General features: G+C 48.9%; 1 long non-coding RNA gene across 5 annotated transcripts in view; it reads right to left on the reverse strand.

Annotated features, from left to right (window-relative positions):
- Nucleotides 1-235: 235 nt before the first annotated feature.
- LOC310922159 overlaps nucleotides 236-17,151 on the reverse strand; it is a 29,551-nt gene continuing 12,635 nt past the window's right edge. For 2 of the 5 annotated variants that reach the window (XR_014592317.1, XR_014592318.1), the window contains 2 exons: nucleotides 16,107-16,210; nucleotides 15,157-15,298 (listed from right to left, as the gene is read on the reverse strand). This is a non-coding gene — a long non-coding RNA (uncharacterized lncRNA). Of the gene's footprint in view, nucleotides 378-1,185; nucleotides 1,290-2,533; nucleotides 7,542-11,599; nucleotides 11,712-14,845; nucleotides 14,861-15,156; nucleotides 15,299-16,106; nucleotides 16,211-17,151 lie in introns of those variants that run through there. The other 3 variants (XR_014592315.1, XR_014592316.1, XR_014592314.1) reach the window with 3 other exon arrangements.

The following is a 17,151-nucleotide window of genomic DNA, read 5'->3' on the forward strand; positions in this document are numbered from 1 at the left end:
CCCCTCAGTAAGACGCGCAAGACGGAGATGATATCCCCATGACAAATCTTTATTGTGCAACTGCTGCTCAAGGCTTTTATTACCTTCCACAGACACACGGGAAAAAAAAAAAAAAAAATTACACATCAAAAGCTGCTAGACTGATGGGCAACAGATGAAATCCATTCAGTGGCGATTTGTACACGTGCAGCAGCTCTTGCGGTGCCAAAATCTTAGCCAGGCGGCCAGTCCGACTGACGGCCACCCAGAACGGGTAGATGTATGCAATAGACAGACTGCCCACCCTCGGGCCCTTCATCCACAACCATCCGGAATCCATTGGTCAGGCCCAGGTGAGCAACACACATCTCGCCAACAATCATTACATGCCCAAGAAGCTGGAGAAGGAAGTACAAACCCATAAATAAGTAAAATAAAATGAATAAAGGAACACATAAAGACGGGAGAGGGCAGGAAAGGAAGGAACGAGAGCAGAGAACCACCCAGAGAATGCAGCTAGCCAATTCCTAGCAGTTCAACCACTGCATATCAAATTAATGTCCGTCCAACCTCCGGCAACTAAAGCTTTCCAAGCAAAGCTACAAAGACCAATTATGCACGCTATAGGGGCAAAAGAGAGCTAGGCAATTTTTCCAAAGCTAGACAGCAAAGGACTACAAAACAGCCACAGAAGCTGACACTGTCTCCGGGTTAAAGCCCCCATTGTGTCTTCAGGCAACATAACCAATCCTGCTGGAAAATAAACTTGAGGCCGCCTTTTGCATGGGTTTACAAAGTCTTTGAACATGGCTTTCATAGCTTAAAGCAAAACATCCAGCACCTCTCAACCAGCTTTGCCCTTCCTTGCCCCTGACCTGCCAAAAACCCCAAGCCCTCCTCTCCATGTTAGGAGTACTACTACTCTGACTCTAAACCACAACGATAGGCACCTGACTGCACTCCAAAACAACACTGCATTTTGCACCAGAAGTACATACCCAGGGACCAGCACTGCTTTATAGCACTGCTTTTAGTCAAAAAGCTCAACTCCATTACAAGCTAGAGGCAAGAGATGATAGCGCCAGAAAACCCAAAGTAGCCTACTGTGCCCTATCAAGGGGGAAAGGGGGGATGGGAAAGAGTCTAGTAAATGAGGCACTACCTACAGGTACAGTTTAGCATAAAGAAAACTCCCACAGTACTTACAGATTCACCAGAATCTCCTGCTTCAGACAACTCAATAATTGGCTCCTTAGGCATGACTAGGAAAAGTGCCCGTCTAGGGGCGAACGATCATGGAATGCACGGCACTGGAGGAAGAGCAAACAGTTAAAACATAACCGGCTTCAGAGAAAGGTAATAGCTTATGCAAACCCATCTGCCCCACTGAACTCCTACAGAAGCAGATTACCAGATACCCCAAACACAAGCCAGAACATTGATTATTATGCTTTCTATACCCAAAATACAGTATATTTACAGAGCCCCCTCCAGAAGTGGGATTCGTCATGCAAGACCATGGGGGAAGGAGACAGGCCACTACTTGCAATTAACAACCTCCAGCATGTTTTAGTTCGGGCTGATTCTTTCCTAAGCAGTTTTTCTATTGGATGTAGTCCACGCAGAGACTGGAGACAAATGGCTTAACCGAATCGGCAAAGAGTTCAGTGAAGTGGAAGAGCAGCGGCCATTCATTTCCCACAGGACAGGGGGCTCAAGTATCAAACACACGCATAATGACAGGAAGCCTGCGAGTGCATAGGACGAGTCTGTCTTCCATACTGCATGCAAACCCTACCTTCAAAAGCAGAAGGAATCCCTAACTGATAACTTTCAGCATTTTAATAACTAAATCATATGGGATACTACCTTAAAGTTAACATTGCATAGGCAACGACTGCATTGTTTTTCCCCCGGTCTAAGCAGCTCACTCTAGTTTCCAGTGCCAACACCCGTGACACTTGCAAGCATGCTGTTATCACGGTCTTACTTCCCCAGAGAAACGAGTTCTGGAAAGCTAATGCAGCCTGCAGCATGATCACTTTGTAAACTTCTTTTTTTTTCCTTAATTTTTTTTTTTTTTTTTAATCCTAGAAAAAGACGTAATTCCTCGCCCTCATAATCCAGTCTGGGGGTTCAAAACCAAAGTCTAGTACAGATAAGCTGCGAAACTTCATCGATGCTGTTAGGAGACAGACTGAGACCAAGTTACCGTCGGAGGCCCTTCTCTAGGCGCGCACAGGACACGCTGGGGGTGGGATGCGAGGCGAGCCCGGACAACACCAGCAACCCAGTACGCCCGCGGCAGCCGGAGGGGTGGGGGCGGGGCACGGAACAAACTATCGGGATGGTGCAGCAGAGAGCGCCACAACCCAGAAGAAGCCCGGTCCGTCCCGCGTCCCTGCACCCACCCACCCGCAGCAGCAGCGCCGCCGCACGCCCTACCGCGCGCCCGGGTGCCCCGCACCGGGTGTCCTCGGCTCAGATGCCCGCAAGCGCGCGAGGAGGGGGAGGAAGGGAAGAGGAACCGCGCACAGAGCAAAGCCGCGGCTACCTCCCAGTCCTCGTCGCTGACGATACCAGAGAAACGCCTTGCCGATGAACTTTCCGAAGATAGTAGTGGCGCCACCAGGGCGAGAGGCCAGCACACCGATACTCGCGTCAGCCAAGGACAACGCCCGTGTCCGCCCCGCCACTTCCTCCACTAAGCCGGGCCCTCCGCGGCGCCCATTGGGCCGACGGATCGTCGCCCGCGTCTCGATTTGCTGTCTCGCCTGTCTTTTTCGCTTTTCCCCGCCCCCTTGGCGGGTCGGCCCTCGTCGACCTGGTGCCCGCGGGGCGCGGATGGATCTGCTCCGTGTAGTGCTGCGACCCTGAGGGCGGGCTACGAGGTCGCAGAAGAGGCTGTAGTAGCTACAAGTACTACCTCTTGTTATTTGTTACCGCATCAAGTCCACCCCAAAGGTGCCTGTGCCTTTTTGGTGCTGCTCCCTCCACTCAATTGACTGCTTTGAGCAGGGCAGGGCAGGGCAGGGCAGGCCTGGCCTTAACTTCTCAGGACATCTTGAAAAACCGGCAGAAGTTGCTCCACACTGTTTGCTGAAAGCCCCACTTCCATTGCAGTCGTTTCTAAGCTGCACGTCTCCTGGAAGCAAATAAAATACAAAGCGTGCGTTCGGCACTGCTGGCTTGAGGGCTCAAGAGAGTAGGATTTGCGCTAAGCTGGATAGGAGTCTTTTAGAAAAATAGGCAGTGCCCTCAAAGCTGCCCAAGGGTGGTCTGTGGTGCCCTGCAGTCCCGGGGACAGTGAGCACCTTGAATGGTCCACACAACTGTCTTGTAACATATACAAACTCTGCTTTCCTCTACATCAGGCTAAGGATATCCTTGGTCGCCTTTGTGGCAAGGACACATTGTCCTATTTTGCAGAGCTGCTTTCCAGCCGATCGACCTCCAGCACGTACTGGTGCATGGGGTTGTGCCTGCCCAGGTGCAGGACTTGTGTATGCACAGGTTCCTCGGGTGGTCTCAGAACAGATCGTTTCCTTTGGTGGAAAGGACTTTGTTCCCCAAGTCCCTGCCTTGAGGTTCAGAGTCACAAGAGGTTTGGTAACCGTGCCAGTGAAAACAGAGGAAAATGACTCGCCGGGTACCACAGCCTTCTCCATGTTGCTGGCCACTAGACCTCCTGGCTTATTTATCAGCAAGGGAGGAGAGCTGTTACGCATTATTTAGTCTTACTTTCTGACCAACGCAGCTGTGGAAGCCCATCTTATGATTCTTTACATCCCCTGCCAAATTCAGCTCCAGCTTTGCCTTAGCTTTTCTGGTCCCATCCCTACAGACCCGAGCAGCATCTTTAGATTCTTCCAGAATGCGTGTCCCTGCTTCTACTACCTATGCATATCCTCCTTGCGCTTCAGCTCGACCTGAAGAGAAGGCCGTTACTCTGCCACGCTCATCTCCTGCCTTGCTTGCCTGATTTCTTACATTGACCTCATCCTCTTGATCCAGCAGCCTATAGTAGACAGCAACCACGAAATTTGCTTTGTTAACTTGGGTGGGATGATGACTCCAGAGCCGGCCAAGGCCTAAGGCATAATTTCTATGGCCTTCACCATGTTAGCTCAACATTATCTTTATGGATGGAGATCCCCATAGATGATGTCTAGAAAGGACAAGTTGGCCAAAGGAGGAGTTCAGTGGCAGTGAGGATTGTCCTCTTTTGTCTCTGACAAATGGCACAGCATGGAACAAAGCCATATGACCAGAACTTTCAAGGACACCACGGCCAAAAACTGCTACCACATATATGATTATATTGCTCAGTTCTTTGCTTATATCATGCTATACGCAAGGAGGAGAAGATTGGGCTGTATAAAAGGAGGGTAGTAATTTCACCTAGTTATGAGGAATTCCCAAAAGACCTTGGAGACAATTGCTGGGCTGCTCTCTTCTCCCTCCTCCCAAGTGGGGACAACTTCCTGGGAAGCTTCCGCATACGATTGTTATTAGTATTGCATGGGTTAGCACAATGTTATTAGAGTTCTACCACAGCTCGTGCACTTCTCAATGGCAGTTCCAAATCTCTATTTCTGTAACTTCAGAAAAACCACTCTGTTCCTGAATCTGCACTCGCAAAGGTTCTTAGAGAACGCAACCCGACTCGCAGTGCTGAATTGGTTGTAATCGGAAAATAAGCCTAACCCCACCCAGTCCCTCTGACCTCTGAGGACCAGCTGGAACGCAAGGGGCTTTATTTTCTGCCAAATTTCTTACTCTTAACACAACAGCTTGGCCTCTAATTTTCACCCATAAGCTCTCAACCTGTTCATCGCTGTCTTTCAAAGACAGCTCTGTACAGGAAATCCCTCTTATTTTGGTTTACATAGAGGGTCACCTCCGCCTCTCCTTCCTTCTGACCCATTTATAGCCACTGATTGCGGAGCTCCAGTCATTGAGTTGTCCCAGTATATTTTTACTGTAGTGATTACACTGTTAGCTTTCCGGCTGCACAGTGGTTTCCAGCTCCTCTTTCTTATGCATACTGCATGCATTGGTACAGAGGCACTTCCGTTGGGCTGTTAACTGTGTCACATTTTTGGACAAGGATCAAGCCCCAATTTCTTTGCAGCAGTTCTCAAGTATTCCCCTCTCGGTTCCTAACACACCACCAGCCCCTGGCTCTTCTCTGTTGCTCGAAACTCCATTGTCTTTGCCCGCTGAGTCTCGTTTAAAGCCCTCCTTGTAAGTCTAACCAGCTAACTGGCAAAGACGATCTTGCCCCACTTGGTCGCGTGAATCCCATCAGCTCCCGACAGACCTGGCTTCTTAAAGGTAGACCCATGACCATAGAAGCCAAAACCTTGAGTATGGCGCCAGCTACGCATCCCAGCATTCAGCTGTTCGGTCTGTCTCCTCCTTCCTGGACCCCTTCCTCAGACCAGACACCAAAAGAGGAGACCATCACCTGTGCTCCCCATCCTTTTAACATCGCTCCTTCAGACATAATAGACCTCTTGGGAGGGTTCTAAGTTGCCTCATCAGACCCTACAGAGAAGAGTAGGAGCAGATGATGAGCTGTAGGGTTCACCAGCCTCGGCAGCCTCTCAGTGACACCATGAATGGGAGCTCCTGGTAGGCAGCAGAGTTCTCTAGAGAAATCGTCTGGGTGGGAAATGGGTGTCTCGGTGTTTCTCAGGAGGAAATCTCCAATTACTAATACCTGGATGTGCTTCTCTGGTCGCACTGGTTCTAACGTGGGCAGGTGGTTAGGTCAGCTTTGCATGGTTGGCTTTGTTCTGGGTCCTGTCCCTTCCTCATGTGCTCTTCAGTCTTCAAACCAGGAGCATCCTGTCTGTTATGTAGGGGCACTTTGGGAGATGGGGGAGTGTTCTTCCTTCTACCCCGAGCACAGAAATGCATCCGGTCTCCTTCATCTCAGGAGTTACTTATGTCAGTCACCCCGAGGTTACATTCTGGCTTACCTTCCTTTTGTGCAGCCTGAAGGCAGGCCGTCGCTCAGCCTGGGGCAGCGTACAATACCTGGCATCGAACTCCCGTCCGTGTACCCGGAGTCCGTGCTTCCTGTCAAACTCCTCTTTTAAAACTTACTTGTCCAAGGAGATCTTTCTGCTGGGCACACTTGCAGCTATGCCATCCACCACCGCCTTTGGGTTCTAAGGGGGACTTCCAGGTACTGGAACTCTTGCCCGGCCCTTTGCTCATTGACCCTGTCCATCGGTCCCGCACAGGGCTGCTGATTATTCTCTCCCTCTCCCTCCTCGCACCCTCACTTTTAGTTTAAAGCCCTCCTAATGAGGCCAGCTATCCTACTGGCAAAAATATCTTTGCCCCGCTTAGTGAGGTGGAGCCCCGCTCTCCCAAGCAGATGCTGATCCAAAAACAGGGTCCCATGCTCATAGAACCCAGAACGCTGTTGCGAGCACCAGCTCCGCAGCCAATTATTTACCCGCATTATCAGTGTCCTTATCCTACCAACACCTGGACGGCATCAAAAGCATCCGTGGTGGGTCGACCTTGCCTGGATGCCAGGTGCCCACAGAGCCGCTCTATCACTCCTCCTTCTCAGCTTGACACAGAGAGAAAATAAGATGGAAAACAGCTCACAGGGTGAGATGAGGCAGTTTACTAAAGGAAAAGAGAAAGGTTTTGCACGAAAAAGCAAACAGGAAAAACAAATATTATATCCCCTGGTTCCCATCAGCAAGCACTGTCCGACCACTTTCCAAGAAGCAGGGCTTCAGCACGCGTAGGGGTTGCTCCGAAAGGCAAACGCTGTAAATAACGAATGTGCTCCCTTCCCCCTCCTTGACTTAGCTTTTATTTCTGAGCTGAAGTCATATGGTATAGAATAGCCCTCTGGCCAGTTTGGGTCACCTGGTCTAGTGGTGTCTCCTCCCAGGATCTTGCCCACCCCCAGCCTTCTGATGGGGGGCAGAATGCTGGAGAGACAGCGCTGATGCTGTGCCAACACTGCCCAGCAGTAGCCAAAACACTGATGTGTTATCAACACCTTTCTAGATACAAATGCAAAGCATGGCACTGACGGCCGCTATGGGGAAAATGAACTCCATCTCAGCCACACCCAGTACAATCTCCACCCCTTACTCCCCACCATTTGCATCATACTCAGACCCCACAGAATTCTATATATCTATATATTTACATACATATATCTGTCTTCTAATTATTCCACTGCATTTATTTGTCATGACTGAAATCCCTTCTTACCAACGCTTACAACGCTTAAACCATCTTTATGCCCAACACACGTATACATTTTCATTAACTACCGTCCCACTTCCTTTTCAAAGACAGATGATAGCTTCCCATTTCGTGGGCTTCCTCCACCCCTCCAGATGTTTAAAAAACAGGCCGCGACTTGGGCTCCATTCCATCAAGATGGGTGCTCGGGACAGAAGCGACACACTCGATCGTTCAGCACCGACACCGGCCCTGCCTGGGCTATCATCGCACTCTCCTCACGCCTCGTAAAATTCGCTCATCTTCGGTTCATGTCACTCCTGATACTTTACTTCCTGCAACATACAATTTACACTCATTATTTTTCCCCCAAGGTTGAATCTCCTTGAGGCACACACCAGGTCTCCCCATCCTTCTGCATTGCCCATCAAGTACACCCAGGTCCTTGAGCAAAGACAATCCCATTTAATGGGTTTGCCTTCTCCCATGGGAGGAGAATTCCACACCGACCTCCTTAGCCACTTCCCTGTGTGTAGTATGGGGACCTTATCTCTTCCCACAGTATGTAGGGGGTTAGCAGATCCTCTGGTGTTAACCAGCCAAGTGGCTTCTGCTAAATTTGCATCCCAGTGCTTCCATGCCCGATTGCCTAACCCTCTTGGACATAGTCATCAGCAGTCCATCATACCTCTCAGTCTTTCCAGAGGCCTGTGGGTGATAAGGGATGTGATATATCCACTCAATGCATGTTGCTTTGCCTAAGAGTTTATGGGTCCATTTCATAAATGAGACTCATTGATTCCATCCCTTCTGGGGTACCATGTCACCACAAAATGTGTCTCTCAAGGCCCAAGAGAGATTTTTGAGCAATAGCACGGTTTACAGGGTATTTTTCCCGCCAACCAGTAGTTGCCTCTACCACGATGAGTATGCAAGCTCTTGCCTTGCTGTGTTCATGGCAGTGGTCCAATATAGTCAATTTGCCAGGCCTCATCACGATATTTAAAACCCAATTTGGCCATCTATTCCAAGGAGATTTTACTCATGCGGCTCACTTGATTGCAGCACATGTTTCGCATTCATGGGTGACCTGTGTGATAGCCTCCGTGGTCAGGCCGACCCCTCGATCACAAGCTCATCTGTAGGTTGCATCTTTTCCTAGATGTCCTGATGTTTCATGGGCCCATCGGGCTGTAAAGAGTTCACACTTCTGCTCCCAGTCTAAGTCTACCTGAGCTATTTCAATTTTGGCAGCCTTATCTGGCTGTTCATTTTTGTGATGTTCCTCAGGGGCGTGGCTTTTGGACATCTAAGCATCTACGTGACGTTCCTTCAGAGCCGTGTTTCCTATCCGTGCAGTGATGCCCTGCCACAACACAGCAGCCCAGATGGGTTTACCCCTGCACTGCCAATTGGTCTTCTTCCATTGCTGTAGCCACCATCCAGGAGTCAGTATAGAGACACAGTACAAGCCACTTTTCTTCTCCTTCAGTGGCCTCAACAACTCGTTGTGTGGGACTCCACACAGCAGCTTTCCACCTCTGATGGTTCCCAACCACAAGGCAGGATCCATCACAAAAGAGAGCATGGCCTCTTTCATCTTCTGATAACTCATTATGTGGTGGTGCTTCCTTCCTGAGCACGAGTGACCTTCCAAATCAATGCTCCAAAATCTCTGCCTGCTTTCAGGGATTCTCGGGCAATTGGGTTTCCCCAGGCGAGCTCGTTGTGTGATCAGTGCTACCCACTCACTTATTCCATGTAGCACTGCTTGCACGATATGTCGAAGGGATGCTTCCTTTGAACGTCTAGTGTAGCACAGGAAATTGCAGTGCCAAGAGGAGACACCCTTCTTTCCCAACAACTTCTGAGGATGCTCAAACCCCCTCATACGCTGCTAATATTTCTTTTTCAGTTGGAGTGTAGTGGGCCTTCTGGTCCGCAATATTCCCGGCTCCAAAACCCTAATGGTCAACCTCGCGTTTCTCTTGATGTTCTTTGCCAGCAGCTCCAAGTGATACCATGCTACCCAGCTGCAGTGTAGAGTATATTTTGCAGGGCTGGCCCAGTCTGAACAGGCCCAAGAGCTACCGCACAAGCTATTTCCTCTTTGATCTGCCCAAAGGCCTGTTGTTGCTCAAGGCCACATTCAAAATGGTTCTTCTTCTGGGTCACTCGATAGGGGGGCCTCGCAAGCTGACTATAATGTGGAATATGCATTCTCCAAAACCCCAGGCGACTTACGAAAGCCTGTGTTTCCATCTTCTTAGCTGGCAAAGACATAGTTGCTATCTTGTTAACCACATCCATAGGCACATGACGGCGGCCATCCTGCCTTTTGACGCCCCAGAATTGGATGTCCTGTGCAGGTCCCCTGACCTTGCTTTTCTTTATGGCAAACCCAGCTTTCAGAACATTCTGAACTATTCTTTTTTCCCTTCTCAAACACTTCTTCTGCCTCACTGCCCCACACAATGATGCCACAAACGTATTGTAGATGTTCAGGGGCATCACCCCTCTCCAGTACGCTTTGGATCAGTCCATGAGAGGTGGTAGGGCTGCGTTTCCATCCCCGGGGCACTCGATTCCAGGTGTATTGGACACCCCGCCACATGAGAGCAAACCGTGGTCTGCACTCTGTTGCCAAAGGAATTGAGAAGAATGCATTGACAAAGCCAAGTGCAGCATACCACCTGGCTGCCTTCGACTCCAGTTCATATTGGAGCTCTAACATGTCCGGTACAGCAGCACTCAGTGGGGGCGTTACTTCATTCAGGCCACGATGGTCTACTGTTCACCTCCACCCTCCGTCAGACTTTTGCACTGGCCACATGGGACTACTAAAAGGTGAGTGAGTCTTGCTGATCGCTCCTTGGCTCTCCTTATCCACTTTTTCTTTGTCACTTCTGGGGGCAATTACTGTAGTTGTTTTTGTTTGGGTCCCTATCTCAGCCATAGCATCCTCAAATGCAGTTTGGGTCCCTGCCTCAGCCACACTCCTCTGAGAGCACTGAACTGTGGCTCAAGAGGCCCCCGTACAGGGCGAGAAGCTGCTGGGTTTCATCCGGTTAGGCAAGGCACCCTTCTGTCAGGTGACGCCTCAGTTTGCCAGGGTGCATTACCTGTTTAGGTGTAGAGTCCCAGGCAATGGGAGGTGATAACCACTCTAGGAACCTGCCCAAATCCTTCCACACGCACTGCCATCCAGCGACCAGCCGCTTCAGGGCACGTTTCGGTAACTCCTCACCTACAGTTTGTTTTGTCTTACACCAGGATGACACCAGATTCCACAAACCCCATAGTGTGCCAACAGTATTAGTTATTAGTATTAATAGCATTCAACAGCTTCACATAAGGATGAACGAGGAATGCGGCCGCCTGCATTCTAAAACAATCTACATCAATCCCAGATAGGGAGAGGGATTCCCTCATTGTCCCCAGAAAATAGCTCCCCCAGCACAACAAAGACATCAATGTCACAGCAAAGCACAGAGCCACTGTTTGTATTAACATGTTCTCAAACTCAACAAAACAAAGAGATAAGCAGCGCACCTGACAAACTCCATGTCCCGCACAAGAGCTTGCTACTCAGTAACTAATATTACTATACCATGCAAGATATATAACTGCCATTGTCTCGGCCCACATTAGGAACCGAAAAGGACTGGTGTGGGTTTATCTCGGCTAGATGCCAGGTGTTCACCAAACAACTCTATCTCTCTCCCTTCCCAGCTGGACAGGAGAGATGAAAAACAACTTGCAGATTGAGATAAGGCAGTTTACTAAAGCAAAAGTGAAAGTTTGTGCATGAACAAGGAGAGGGAAAACCCCCAAATTTATTGTCTAGTTTCGATCAGCGAGCACTGTCTAGCCACTTCCCGGGAAGCAGGACTTCCGCACACGTAGCAGTTTCTCCGGAAGGCAAACACTGTAAATAAGAAATGCCCCCCTTTCCTCCTCCTTTACTTTGCTTTTATTTCTGAGCTGACGTCACATGGTATGGAATATCCCTCTGGCCAGTTTGGGTCAGCTGTCCTGGTTGTGTCTCCTCCTAGGATCTTGCCCCACCCCCAGCCTGCTGATGCTGGGGCAGAATGTTGGAGAGACGGCACTGATGCTGTGCCAACACTGCTCAGCAGTAGCCAAAATGCTGGTGTGTTATCAACACCTTTCTAGCTACCAATGCAAAGCACGGTGTGGGAAAATGACTGGGGACCCTGTGGACCGGTAACTGGGGATTCAATTAGAGGAAACTTAGGAGTTATATTAACATCCTTACAGGAGTTAAAACAGTACGGGAATTATAGGGTAAATCACAGTTGCGGCTCCCTGGATGGAATGCAGTTGGCATGACTTGAAACCTATTCCGCGATGATTCCCCATACACACGCACCTGCTAAGGGGGATGGAATGGAGGGTGGAGCGGAGCGAAGGCCAGGCTCTGCAGAAATCCTTGCAGGGAAGGGAACGCAATGGTACTTTGCAGCTGATAAACCGCATGCCACCTGTCAACCAGGGGAGATAGGGGAAGATGTCTTACTGCTGAGCCAGCAACTGTGGTGAAATCTCTCTCCTTAGATGAACTCGCTTCATTAAAGCCCAATAAATAATATTAACGCACACCTCCATCCCAAAGTTACCCACCTCCAAAGTGCGACCACCCCTCACTGGGCATGCCCTCTATATTCCTTTTGACTGTATCTTTAAAAGCAAAGCAAGAGAATTTTACACCAATCAGTAACAAAAGTATGTATGACTAGAGTCACTCGAGCTCCACCTAAACACACAGAAACAGTATAAAAATAAGTCGAGAATGGGGAAAAGTTAGGGAAGAATCCATGGTAGCTGCTGGGATCAGTTGATGGGCTGAACCTGTCTTCTCCCCCATAGAGATGCCTATTGGATAGGAATCATACTCTATGCATGCTGAACATTTTATTGGGGATTAGAGCTTGTCTGTATATTCCTTCAAATATATTTTTTGCAGTCAGACACTATCACCAACAATCTTAGAACACTAACCTGTCACTATTTATATTAATAAAGAGTGTTATTCCATAAACTGCCAGTGTGAATCCTTGGCGGACGCTACCAGTCGCCAGCAGCAGGTAACACAATGGGTAAAGGGGAAGACCTGCTGAGGGGTCTCCCTTGCACTGTTGGTGCGTTTCCCTAAGTCAGGAGAACCACCCTCTGATCCAGTAGGACTGCTCAGTGAAGGATCCCCCCCAACGGGATGCTGACGGACCGGTCGGGCGCAATGGTCTCAACTTTCCTGAAACGCAGACAAATTAAACACTAAAGACTGAGTAAATCTCCCCACACGAAGGGTCGAGGAAGCCTCCCTTTTTCTCGTGACACACGGCACTGTGAGAGCTGCTATGGGGAAATAAACTCCATCTTAGCAACACCCAAACCAGCATCACTGGGGCCTGATTCTCAGCTGTCCTCTGCTGCTGAAATTGCAGTTATAGAAGACGGATTGGTACCTGCCCTACGCTCAAATCAACATTCAGCCCCTAATTAATTTTCCTGCTCCTAAAATCTCTAAACCACCAGTCACCTTCTACGTGGAAGAATATGCCTTTTAGGCTTTATGATGTCAGACCTCGGCTGGCTGCCAGGGGCCCAACCAGCTGCTCTCTCACCACCCCTCCTCAAGAGGACAGGAGGAGAAAATAAGATGAAAAAGTTCCTTCAGGACACAGCCACCTGCCAGATCTGAGGGCAGCAGGGAAATACCTGCCCCAGACAGCGCTTTACACCCTTTCTTAAATATGCTTACACAGGGGTGCCACCAGCTTTGCTGAGTTGCTCAGCTTTGCCTCTCAGGGAGTCTGGTGCCTAGCTGGTGAAAACTAGCTGTGTCTAGCGCAGAGCAGACCCTGGCCTCTTCTCACAGAGGCCATGCCTGCAGGCAACACTCTGTGTCCAGTTCTGGTCCCCAGAAGTCAATAAAAAGAGGCGGACAGACTGGAGAGGGTCCCAAGGAGGGCCATGAAGATGCTCAAAGGGCTGGAGAACCTGCTTTTGCTGATACCTTTTCCGGTGATACTTTAAGCGACCTAAAACACCAATTGGCATAGTCGGAGGGATGGCAAGAGATATCACTGAATACTTACAGAAGCAGGGAATAAGCCTAAGTCCTAAATACTCGGACAAATGGGCTCAGCATGATCCAAAAGCTGTGGAGGAACATCTAAAAGCAGCTAGGGGCTGCATGAAGGCTAGCAACGACAAAGGAATTAGTTGCAAAATGTTAGGCACCTGCCTAGGCTCAGGGGGAACCTCCTCACAGTATTCTAGTACTTCAAGGGAGCCACATGGAGAAGACAAGGGACAACGGGCACAAGTTGCACCAGTCCCCATTGCTGGAGGTTTTCAAGATGCAATTGGACAGGGCACTAAATAATCTCATCTAGGCTCCCTTTCCCACAGAAGGCTGCACCAGATGATCTTTCAAAGTCCCTTCACACCTGGGCTGGTCTAGGATCCTACAATTCTCCAGTGGATCTGGGTTTCATAACCCTTGGCTCTCTTCGGTTTGGAGCTAAGTATCCACAACCTTGCCTGCGAGGCGAGACATAAAATTCCACCAGGTGACAGAGACTTCTAAAACCTATGGCAATCACCCAGCATGCTGGTTTAAATGTAAACCGGCAGGAGAAAAATAATCCCACACATCTGCCTCAAGAGAGATTACAGGTCGGAGTTACAATTTACTAAACAATGATACAGAGAGAACTGGTTTTAACCCACAAAGTCAAGAGCATAAACTGGCACCCTGCTGGTCAGAGTGATGGCCACAGTCCTGTTGAAGTAATGGTCGCAGTCCTGTTGATGTTTTGGTCCTCCTTTGGATCTGTCAAGTGGTGGTGCCCAAAGTCCCCAAACCCAAAGATTATATATATGCTCAGGTTCAGGTGGGAATGCTCAGTACCTCCCCCAGGACAGGGAGTTTCACAGTGGAGGAATGCAATACTGTGAGTCATGGGATATTTTGGGAGTCTCTGATGGTCTGAGTCACTGCAGCTGCCCATTCTGCTAGTGCCATTGAGTCCATTATGGCCCATTAGCAGAGATGACCCCTCAGGCTGGGTGGGAATGAGCTGGTGCTTCCCCACAGGGGAGTTATCATGGCTGAGTCATTTGGGTGAAGAAAAAGAAAAACACTACCCTGCCTGGGAAGGGTTGCCTCTTCTCCCTTTTCTCATTTAATAGTCATTTTGTAGCCTGAGGTGTTGGGTGTACAGTAGGCAGCTACTGCAAGTAGATCCGTTGTTGGCAGTTCATCAGGAATGACATAGAGGGTGGTACAATACAGTTTGCTTACATGCACATAGTGCTAAACTGGCACCCTACTCCTGTAACCAGGACACCCAGGTCCAACAGGAGGTCGATGCTTCCAACACAGTGCACCATGATGAATCCACCCTTGGAAAGCGTGCATGTAGCCTCCTCGCACACAGTATCTTCTACAGTTTTAGCAGCAGCCCACACAGACTTTCTGTACCTTGGCATGCCACTGCCAAAGAGCTAAGACTTTGCTTCCTACAAGACGTGAGAGACTGCTAAACGCTTCCAGCTTCAGGCTTCAAATGAACAGGCAAATCACCATCTATCTCTGAAATGCTGTTACCTGGCTGAAACATTCCACATGCACGTGCAGTTGGTGCAGTCGCGGGAGACACCGTTTGAATTTGCAGAACTACTTCCCCTCAGTAAGACGCGCAAGACGGAGATGATATCCCCATGACAAATCTTTATTGTGCAACTGCTGCTCAAGGCTTTTATTACCTTCCACAGACACACGGCAAAAAAAAAAAAAAAAAATTACACATCAAAAGCTGCTAGACTGATGGGCAACAGATGAAATCCATTCAGTGGCGATTTGTACACGTGCAGCAGCTCTTGCGGTGCCAAAATCTTAGCCAGGCGGCCAGTCCGACTGACGGCCACCCAGAACGGGTAGATGTATGCGATAGACAGACTGCCCACCCTCGGGCCCTTCATCCACAACCATCCGGAATCCATTGGTCAGGCCCAGGTGAGCAACACACATCTCGCCAACAATCATTACATGCCCAAGAAGCTGGAGAAGGAAGTACAAACCCATAAATAAGTAAAATAAAATGAATAAAGGAACACATAAAGACGGGAGAGGGCAGGAAAGGAAGGAACGAGAGCAGAGAACCACCCAGAGAATGCAGCTAGCCAATTCCTAGCAGTTCAACCACTGCATATCAAATTAATGTCCGTCCAACCTCCGGCAACTAAAGCTTTCCAAGCAAAGCTACAAAGACCAATTATGCACGCTATAGGGGCAAAAGAGAGCTAGGCAATTTTTCCAAAGCTAGACAGCAAAGGACTACAAAACAGCCACAGAAGCTGACACTGTCTCCGGGTTAAAGCCCCCATTGTGTCTTCAGGCAACATAACCAATCCTGCTGGAAAATAAACTTGAGGCCGCCTTTTGCATGGGTTTACAAAGTCTTTGAACATGGCTTTCATAGCTTAAAGCAAAACATCCAGCACCTCTCAACCAGCTTTGCCCTTCCTTGCCCCTGACCTGCCAAAAACCCCAAGCCCTCCTCTCCATGTTAGGAGTACTACTACTCTGACTCTAAACCACAACGATAGGCACCTGACTGCACTCCAAAACAACACTGCATTTTGCACCAGAAGTACATACCCAGGGACCAGCACTGCTTTATAGCACTGCTTTTAGTCAAAAAGCTCAACTCCATTACAAGCTAGAGGCAAGAGATGATAGCACCAGAAAACCCAAAGTAGCCTACTGTGCCCTATCAAGGGGGAAAGGGGGGATGGGAAAGAGTCTAGTAAATGAGGCACTACCTACAGGTACAGTTTAGCATAAAGAAAACTCCCACAGTACTTACAGATTCACCAGAATCTCCTGCTTCAGACAACTCAATAATTGGCTCCTTAGGCATGACTAGGAAAAGTGCCCGTCTAGGGGCGAACGATCATGGAATGCACGGCACTGGAGGAAGAGCAAACAGTTAAAACATAACCGGCTTCAGAGAAAGGTAATAGCTTATGCAAACCCATCTGCCCCACTGAACTCCTACAGAAGCAGATTACCAGATACCCCAAACACAAGCCAGAACATTGATTATTATGCTTTCTATACCCAAAATACAGTATATTTACAGAGCCCCCTCCAGAAGTGGGATTCGTCATGCAAGACCATGGGGGAAGGAGACAGGCCACTACTTGCAATTAACAACCTCCAGCATGTTTTAGTTCGGGCTGATTCTTTCCTAAGCAGTTTTTCTATTGGATGTGGTCCACGCAGAGACTGGAGACAAATGGCTTAACCGAATCGGCAAAGAGTTCAGTGAAGTGGAAGAGCAGCGGCCATTCATTTCCCACAGGACAGGGGGCTCAAGTATCAAACACACGCATAATGACAGGAAGCCTGCGAGTGCATAGGACGAGTCTGTCTTCCATACTGCATGCAAACCCTACCTTCAAAAGCAGAAGGAATCCCTAACTGATAACTTTCAGCATTTTAATAACTAAATCATATGGGATACTACCTTAAAGTTAACATTGCATAGGCAACGACTGCATTGTTTTTCCCCCGGTCTAAGCAGCTCACTCTAGTTTCCAGTGCCAACACCCGTGACACTTGCAAGCATGCTGTTATCACGGTCTTACTTCCCCAGAGAAACGAGTTCTGGAAAGCTAATGCAGCCTGCAGCATGATCACTTTGTAAACTTCTTTTTTTTTTCCTTAATTTTTTTTTTTTTTTTTTTAATCCTAGAAAAAGACGTAATTCCTCGCCCTCATAATCCAGTCTGGGGGTTCAAAACCAAAGTCTAGTACAGATAAGCTGCGAAACTTCATCGATGCTGTTAGGAGACAGACTGAGACCAAGTTACCGTCGGAGGCCCTTCTCTAGGCGCGCACAGGACACG

The sequence above is a fragment of the Zosterops lateralis genome (assembly GCF_965231275.1).
Source record: "Zosterops lateralis genome assembly, chromosome: W".
Taxonomy (NCBI): Eukaryota; Metazoa; Chordata; class Aves; order Passeriformes; family Zosteropidae; genus Zosterops; species Zosterops lateralis.